The sequence below is a fragment of the Chrysemys picta genome, chromosome 14, assembly GCF_011386835.1.
Source record: "Chrysemys picta bellii isolate R12L10 chromosome 14, ASM1138683v2, whole genome shotgun sequence".
Lineage (NCBI taxonomy): Eukaryota > Metazoa > Chordata > Testudines > Emydidae > Chrysemys > Chrysemys picta.
The window spans coordinates 7,849,253-7,858,352 of NC_088804.1; the positions used below are offsets into that span (position 1 = coordinate 7,849,253).

Consider the following 9,100-nt stretch of genomic DNA (forward strand, 5'->3'; position numbering starts at 1 on the left):
TTTGCCCAAAGGAGGAGGTGATGACCACCCGTGACTCTGCTGTGATGCAATCATTGTTGGGTCGGCCACCAGGGGCTGCGGCATTTCACACCAGGATGTCGCCCAGAGCACATGGCTGCTGCCTGTAGGTCTGAGTACAGGGACTAGGGTGGTGGAGCAGGGCCTTCTGGGACCAACCTGCTTCCATTGCTAAAGATGGGAACGTGAGACACTGAAGGGTGAAGTAAAGTATTCCTATAAGGGGGAAGGAAACAAGGCAGAGACAAGGCTGGGGGGAGTGGAAATGAGGCATCAGATAAGGGGGGGGGGAATCAAACCAGTTAGTGAGAAACACCAGGGAACTAAGGGGAACGGAAGAGGAGAGACAAAAAAAGGAGTTGTCAAAGAGGCTAGAAGAGAAGAGAAAGGAGAAGCACAGAAGTGGATGGGGGTAAGAAGCAGCCACTTGTCACTACTAGGGGTTAACAATGCAGGCATTGTACAATTCAAAAAAGCAAAGGGTACAATTGTCCATAGCGGAGAGCTGGCATCAGCTTGGTTCTTACCTTTCAAGAGAGGACATTGCAATTGTTCCTATTTCTGTTATTTGATCGCTGCAGCTTGTCTGTCGGAAGTTCATATTGTACCATTGAAGTAGTAAGTGAAAGTGTTCCCATCAAGAGGTAAGGAATGCACCTTCTCATAGCAATGGAGTGGAAACTAACCAATCTGAGTGTTTTCAGGTGAAGGAAGTGAATCTAGCCTTTGCTGTCAAAGGATACAAGCAGTGTCATAAGAATTAAGCAATATACATAATCAAAGCTTCGGAGAGGTTACTTGTTCTAGTCAAGAATAAGGAAGCCACTTATACCTACTAGATTTTTAAAAAAACAGGTGATTGTATGGAGAGAAAAAGATAAACCAATGCAGCAATTCATCACACAGAAGGTGAGCATTTATACTCCCTGTTACAAAATGAATCCAATGACAAATCATTTATTGCCTGAAAAAAATACAGTCTGTCAAATGTTGATCTTTGGCACAGGTCATATTTTGAGATGCAAGGATGACAGATGGCTCTAGGTTACAGGAAGAAATTAGCTGATCCATCCTTTTAAGGAGGTAAGAAGTACAATACGCCATTCCCATAATAGTCAATGATTCTGCTCATACTTTCAGGTGGAGGAAATGTAACTGATGAAATCTTCATCTCTAAAGAGCACAAGAAGTTGCTTTACTGAAGAAAGCAATAAAAATAGGAGCTTGTTCAGATGTAAGTAGTCAGTAATTCTAACCAATGATGATGATCTTTGCTCCTTTTTCCTTCCTGGATAATGGTTGGTTTTTCCTACAAGGATGTAACAAAGAAAAAGTGCAACTAACCAGAGTGTGAAGAGGAGCATTTCACCTGCTCTCACATTTGCAGAGATAAATTGTCCTACTGATCCTGTTTGTACAGAAGTGAGCATTGTTGCTTATTTATCAAATGTCAAGAAATAAGTGGAACTGATCATTTCTATCAAGAGGTAAGGAAGGCACCTCCTCACAGCATGGGGGCAGGAATTAAAGGCTCTCTTTCTATTTTCAGGTGAAATGAAGGTCTTCCAATTACAGGGAGGATGATGAATTTAAGAAAAAAAGTCAGCCAGGTAAGACCTGGCCACAGGGAAGAAAAGCATCTTTTACTTGTAGGTCAGAAAAAGGCAAGCAGCCATTTATATGCTTCGAGTTGTAGCCAGGGTAGCTGGCTGTACCTCTAAGAATCAAAGTCTTGCGGTAGAAAGTTGCTGACAAGTAGGTGAGCACTGAAAGGTCTCTAGAAGCTTAATGGTCTGGATGCTAAGGAACCTTCTCCATTGATGACTCTTCATAGCTGGTAATGAGTAATAATAAACAATTCTGTCAAACATTGATTGCAGGTTTTTCTAATATGAGATAGGAACAGACCAGGTGGTCATTCCTACCACGGAGAAGTGAGGGTAAGTGGTTTTCCCTGGTAAGGAGGTACGAAATACCAGTCTCCAAACGAGTGAGGGTAAGTTTCTTGTCCCGGGCAAGGAGGTAAGAAATACCAGTCTCCAACCATCCATGTGTATATCAAGTGGTGTGGATTTTAATTCTGGTCATACTTTCAGGTGGAGGAAATGTAACTGATGAAATCTTCATCTCTAAAGAGCACAAGAAGTTGCTTTACTGAATAAAGCAATAAAAATGGGAGCTACTGGTTCAGATATAAGTAGTCAGTAATTCTAACCAATGATGATAATCTTTGCTCCTTTTTCCTTCCAAAAAGTGCAGCTAACCAGAGTGTGAAGATGAGCATTTCACCTGCTCTCGCATTTTAGAGATAAATTGTCCAACCGATTCTATTTGTACAGAAGTGAGCATTGTTGCTTATTTATCAAATGTCAAGAAATAAGTGGAACTGATCATTCCTATCAAGAGGTAAGGAAGGCACCTCCTCACAGCATGGGTGCAGGAATTAAAGGCTCTCTTTCTATTTTCAGGTGAAATGAAGGTCTTCCAATTAAAAGGAGGATGATAAGAGGCTGCTGAATTTAAGAAACAAAGTCAGCCAGGTAAGACCTGGCCACAGGGAAGAAAAGCATCTTTTACTTGTAGGTCAGAAAAAGGCAAGCAGCCACTTATATGCTTCGAGTTGTAGCCAGGGTAGCTGGCTGTACCTCTAAGAATCAAAGTCTTGGGGTAGAACATTGGTGACAAGTTGGTGAGCACGGAAAGGTCTCTAGAAGCTTAATGATCTGGATGCTAAGGAACCTTCTCCATTGATGACTCTTCATAGCTCGTAATGAGTAATAATCAATAATTCTGTCAAACATTGATTGCAGGTTTTTCTAATATGAGATATGAACAGACCAGGTGGTCATTCCTACCAGGGAGAAGTGAGGGTAAGTGGTTGTCCCGGACAAGGAGGTAAGAAATACCAGTCTCCAAACATCCATGTGTATATCAAGTGGTGTGGATTTCACTTTCTGGGAGAAGAACTGTGGTGGACTTGACTTGTCAAGAGGAGAGTATGAAAAGCAGACGCAAGACAAAGCAAGATGGACTTGCCAGTTGCTCAATCCAGGAATTAGCTGATCCATCCTTTTAAGGAGGTAAGAAGTACAATACGCCATTCCCATAATAGTCAATGATTCTGCTCATACTTTCAGGTGGAGGAAATGTAACTGATGAAATCTTCATCTCTAAAGAGCACAAGAAGTTGCTTTACTGAAGAAAGCAATAAAAATAGGAGCTTGTTCAGATGTAAGTAGTCAGTAATTCTAACCAATGATGATGATCTTTGCTCCTTTTTCCTTCCTGGATAATGGTTGGTTTTTCCTACAAGGATGTAACAAAGAAAAAGTGCAACTAACCAGAGTGTGAAGAGGAGCATTTCACCTGCTCTCACATTTGCAGAGATAAATTGTCCTACTGATCCTGTTTGTACAGAAGTGAGCATTGTTGCTTATTTATCAAATGTCAAGAAATAAGTGGAACTGATCATTTCTATCAAGAGGTAAGGAAGGCACCTCCTCACAGCATGGGGGCAGGAATTAAAGGCTCTCTTTCTATTTTCAGGTGAAATGAAGGTCTTCCAATTACAGGGAGGATGATGAATTTAAGAAAAAAAGTCAGCCAGGTAAGACCTGGCCACAGGGAAGAAAAGCATCTTTTACTTGTAGGTCAGAAAAAGGCAAGCAGCCATTTATATGCTTCGAGTTGTAGCCAGGGTAGCTGGCTGTACCTCTAAGAATCAAAGTCTTGCGGTAGAAAGTTGCTGACAAGTAGGTGAGCACTGAAAGGTCTCTAGAAGCTTAATGGTCTGGATGCTAAGGAACCTTCTCCATTGATGACTCTTCATAGCTGGTAATGAGTAATAATAAACAATTCTGTCAAACATTGATTGCAGGTTTTTCTAATATGAGATAGGAACAGACCAGGTGGTCATTCCTACCACGGAGAAGTGAGGGTAAGTGGTTTTCCCTGGTAAGGAGGTACGAAATACCAGTCTCCAAACGAGTGAGGGTAAGTTTCTTGTCCCGGGCAAGGAGGTAAGAAATACCAGTCTCCAACCATCCATGTGTATATCAAGTGGTGTGGATTTTAATTCTGGTCATACTTTCAGGTGGAGGAAATGTAACTGATGAAATCTTCATCTCTAAAGAGCACAAGAAGTTGCTTTACTGAATAAAGCAATAAAAATGGGAGCTACTGGTTCAGATATAAGTAGTCAGTAATTCTAACCAATGATGATAATCTTTGCTCCTTTTTCCTTCCAAAAAGTGCAGCTAACCAGAGTGTGAAGATGAGCATTTCACCTGCTCTCGCATTTTAGAGATAAATTGTCCAACCGATTCTATTTGTACAGAAGTGAGCATTGTTGCTTATTTATCAAATGTCAAGAAATAAGTGGAACTGATCATTCCTATCAAGAGGTAAGGAAGGCACCTCCTCACAGCATGGGTGCAGGAATTAAAGGCTCTCTTTCTATTTTCAGGTGAAATGAAGGTCTTCCAATTAAAAGGAGGATGATAAGAGGCTGCTGAATTTAAGAAACAAAGTCAGCCAGGTAAGACCTGGCCACAGGGAAGAAAAGCATCTTTTACTTGTAGGTCAGAAAAAGGCAAGCAGCCACTTATATGCTTCGAGTTGTAGCCAGGGTAGCTGGCTGTACCTCTAAGAATCAAAGTCTTGGGGTAGAACATTGGTGACAAGTTGGTGAGCACGGAAAGGTCTCTAGAAGCTTAATGATCTGGATGCTAAGGAACCTTCTCCATTGATGACTCTTCATAGCTCGTAATGAGTAATAATCAATAATTCTGTCAAACATTGATTGCAGGTTTTTCTAATATGAGATATGAACAGACCAGGTGGTCATTCCTACCAGGGAGAAGTGAGGGTAAGTGGTTGTCCCGGACAAGGAGGTAAGAAATACCAGTCTCCAAACATCCATGTGTATATCAAGTGGTGTGGATTTCACTTTCTGGGAGAAGAACTGTGGTGGACTTGACTTGTCAAGAGGAGAGTATGAAAAGCAGACGCAAGACAAAGCAAGATGGACTTGCCAGTTGCTCAATCCAGGAATTAGCTGATCCATCCTTTTAAGGAGGTAAGAAGTACAATACGCCATTCCCATAATAGTAAATGATTCTGGTCATACTTTCAGGTGGAGGAAATGTAACTGATGAAATCTTCATCTCTAAAGAGCACAAGAAGTTGCTTTACTGAAGAAAGCAATAAAAATGGGAGCTACTTGTTCAGATGTAAGTAGTCAGTAATTCTAAGCAATTATGATGACCTCTGCTTCTTTTTCCTTCCTGGATAATGGTTGGTTTTTCCTACAAGGATGTAACAAAGGAAAAGTGCAACTAAGCAGAGTGTGAAGAGGAGTATTTCACCTGCTCTCGCATTTGCAGAAATAAATTGTCCAACTGATCCTGTTTGTACAGAAGTGATCATTGTTGCTTATTTATCAAATGTCAAGAAATAAGTGAAACTGATAATTTCTATCAAGAGGTAAGGAAGGCACCTCCTCACAGCATGGGGGCAGGAATTAAAGGCTCTCTTTTTATTTTCAGGTGAAATGAATGTCTTCCAATTAAAGGGAGGATGATGAATTTAAGAGACAAAGACAGCCAGGTAAGACCTGGCCACAGGGAAGAAAAGCATCTTTTTACTTCTAGTTCAGAAAAAGGCAAGCAGCCATTTATATGCCTCACGTTTTAGCCGGGGTAGCTTGCTGTACCTCTAAGAATCAAAGTCTTGCGGTAGAACATTGCTGACAAGTAGGTGAGCACTGAAAGGTCTCTAGAAGCCTAATGATCTGGATGCTAAGGAACCTTCACCACTGATGACTCTTCATAGCTGGTAATGAGTAATAATAAACAATTCTGTCAAACATTGATTGCAGGTTTTTCTAATATGAGATATGAACAGACCAGGTGGTCATTCCTACCAGGGAGAAGTGAGGGTAAGTGGTTTTCCCGGGCAAAGAGGTAAGAAATACCAGTCTCCAAACATCCATGTGTATATCAAGTGGTGTGGATTTTACTTTCTGGGAGAACAACTGTGGTGGACTTTACTTGTCATGAGGAGAGTATGAAAAGCAGATGCAAGACAAAGCAACATGGACTTGCCAGCTGATCAATCCATTGAGGACTCCATTGACAGGATGCTGTTATTTCAAGGAAAAACAAAACAAAAAAACTAGTCACTTCAAATAGTTCAGCTAGTAACAAATCTGAATCTGAAGTAAGTCAGGAGAACATCACAGACATGGAGGTAAGCATTTAAGTTTCCCTGGTTGTCAAATGAATCTGGTGCTAAAGCAACACTTACAGCGCAAATTAACAGGTCACATCGCATCTCCAGATGGAAGGAGACCAGAGGGCTGTTTTGTTCTAGAAGGGATGAATGCAAATGCAACTTGCTGAACCAGGCATGTCCGTTAGAAAGGAAAAAAGCACGTTTCTTTAACATTCACGTGGAAATGAATAGATCCTCTTATACTTTCAGATGAGAGAAATGCAGCTGATTTGAATGTTGCGGGTGTCAAAACTTCGGGAAGTTCCTAGAAGCTCTGTGATATCTACAGAAAGGAAACAAGCTAAACTCAGCACTGCTGCCATGAGGTAAGGAATCCCCTCCTAATGGAGAAATTGATGGATCTGGTTTCCCTTCAGGTGAAAGAAATGCAGCTGTTCTGATCTCCTAGGGATTGAGGACTAGAAGCAGTCATATGTCTTAAGAAAGGAACAGATGTTGCCAGATCTGCAGAGAAAACAAAAGTTGCATTCCTTAACTAGAATGGGAAGTTAATCACTTATCAAGTTTCAAACCCACAATGCAGCAGCCCATCACTGACAAGGAGGTGAGCGTTTCGGATTCTCTTATTGCCAAATGGAACAGATCATGATGCATCGTGTACATTTGTGGGCCTGTAAATCTGATAATAAGCAAATGCTGATCTCTACAGCCACGGCTGTGCTTTCCAGGAACTAGTTTGTGAGCTGATGTGTCTTTTCAGGAGAAGAGTAACAGAGGCTCAGTACTGGTGTACAAGGGAATACGAATGGAGCTGAACAGATCCAACACCTGAAAGGACAATTGGATCTCAAAATATGAAACCACGAAAAAGACCCTTCATTCAAGAAAGCAACAGAATTGGCTCTAAGGAAAGGTAAGAGAAGCATTTCTTAAGTCTAACAAATGAGCATACCCTGAGCGCCACAAAATTGCTAACTTATGTTGTGTCAAAGGGTTTGTTACAGCTGACAACACATCTCAAGATCTAAGAGGAGCTGAGTGGGATGGCAGATGTCAGAAGATTCATCTTTCAGGAGGTGATGAAGCTGCTTGTCACTTCTGAGTGACATCAGTGGCTTTGGTTTTACTTTAAGATGAAGGAAACACAGCCAGCATGGACAGTGTTCATGAAACAATGTTCAAAAGTTGCCTGGGGCACCTCTTGGGTTAAGGGGAGCAGCTGGTCCCATCTGCTGAGATGTAAGCAAAGAAGAAACCACTGGAGGCTGATTAGTGCTGGGACACAGACAATACTCTGGAGGGGCCTGGGGCAGGGTGTGTAACCATAGTGAACAGTGGGTCCTTTCCCCACTGTGGTCCTGGCTCGCATGCACAGGGTGAAACTGATTGCCATGTTTGGGGTCAGGAAGGAATTTTCCTCCAGGGCAGATTGGCCAGAGACCCTGGAGGTTTTTCGCCTTCCTCTGGGGCATCGAGCAGGGACCAGCCCTTTGGGCCATTTAGAAACAGACAGACAATAAAATCCGTCAGAGAACGTGTCTCCCTTGGTCTTTTGCCTTTTCTATAAACCTGTCCTGTGCCCCTCTGCCATGACCGTGCTCCCAGTCATGCTGCAGGGCAGAGTCCCTCCCAGGTGCACTGCTCCCCCCCAGTGCCATCATGGCCCCATGTTGCTCTGCCACCACAACAGCGCCCCAGCACGGGGAGAACAGCCCACCATCCCAGAGAGGGAAAAGCTGTGTGCGCGGTCCCCCCAGGGTCGGGGAGGGGAAATGGCCAGGTGCACCGGTCGAGGGGAAAGCAGGAAGCACAGCGGCACTGTTACCATGTTCCTCTCTCAGGATGCCCAGAGGGGCCAGGGCAAGGCCTTTGGTCAGCCACATCCAAGCGCTCTGCCCGGCTGCTCTGGTGGTAAGAGCCCCTCTGGCCAAGCCATCGAGGAGCGGTGGGGCCACCGCTTCCTGAGTGCCAGAACTGGCCTCACAGCCTAGCAGCGAATAATAGTCCCCCAGGGCGGGTTCAACTCTGGCTGCCCCTCGCTCCAGATGGGGCCATTGGGGATCCAAGAAGCTCTTGCCTTCAGCCAGCATTTCCCAGGAGCTGGGAGCCAGAAGCCTGCTGTCCCCTTCAGTCTGCTCCAGCAGAGCGCTCTTCTCTTTTAACCCCCCCTCGCCAAGTCTGGCACCTCTCGGGTGGTGCTGGGTTGGCCCACAAGCGCTCATTCCCCCTGTACTGCCTGGCGGGGGGGGGGGGTCTGTCAATCTCATTGCAGGAACTCTGGGAAATCAGAACTCCATGATCTGCCCCGGAGGACGGGGAGCACGACCCGGGGACATGGGACAGGGTCAGTTGGGGTTCGTAGCACGCGGCTGGAGGGGATGAGATGAGGGAGAGGGGCCAGCACCATGTTACTTCTGTGTCCACTTCCTGCCCCTCCCCCATCAGCTTCCCAGCCGCATGGAACCCAAACCACATCAGTAACTACAGGCACTTCGAATGAACGCCCCGGGAAGGCAGCGGCAGAGAGATTAAGGGGGCCACTGCTTTTCTTTTAAGGGGCAAAGGACAGATGACAGCCTTGCAGGTCCGTACACCACAGGCTGCAAGTGGAACTGACTAAAACCATTGTTCTGAGTTCATTCTGCAGCCAGCTGTGACAGATGCAGCCACTGGAGCTAGTGTTTGTCCTCCCCATGAATGGCAAGTAGCTCAAACAGGATGAAGTGAGAGGCCCAGCCCCTAGAGTCATGGCATTACATGCGAATCTCTGCTTTTGTTTACAAAAAAAATGGTTTGTAGCTGTCATGGTTGCAGAGGAAAGCTTGAAAATGTGACTCCCTCTGAAGGG

General features: G+C 44.3%; 1 long non-coding RNA gene across 1 annotated transcript; it reads left to right on the forward strand.

The window, feature by feature from the left end:
• Window positions 1-3,527: 3,527 nt before the first annotated feature.
• LOC135975558 (uncharacterized) lies at window positions 3,528-7,790 on the forward strand. The gene is made up of 3 exons (XR_010592468.1): window positions 3,528-6,856; window positions 7,013-7,165; window positions 7,245-7,790. It is a non-coding gene; the product is annotated as an uncharacterized LOC135975558 (long non-coding RNA).
• The last annotated feature ends 1,310 nt before the right edge of the window (window positions 7,791-9,100 follow it).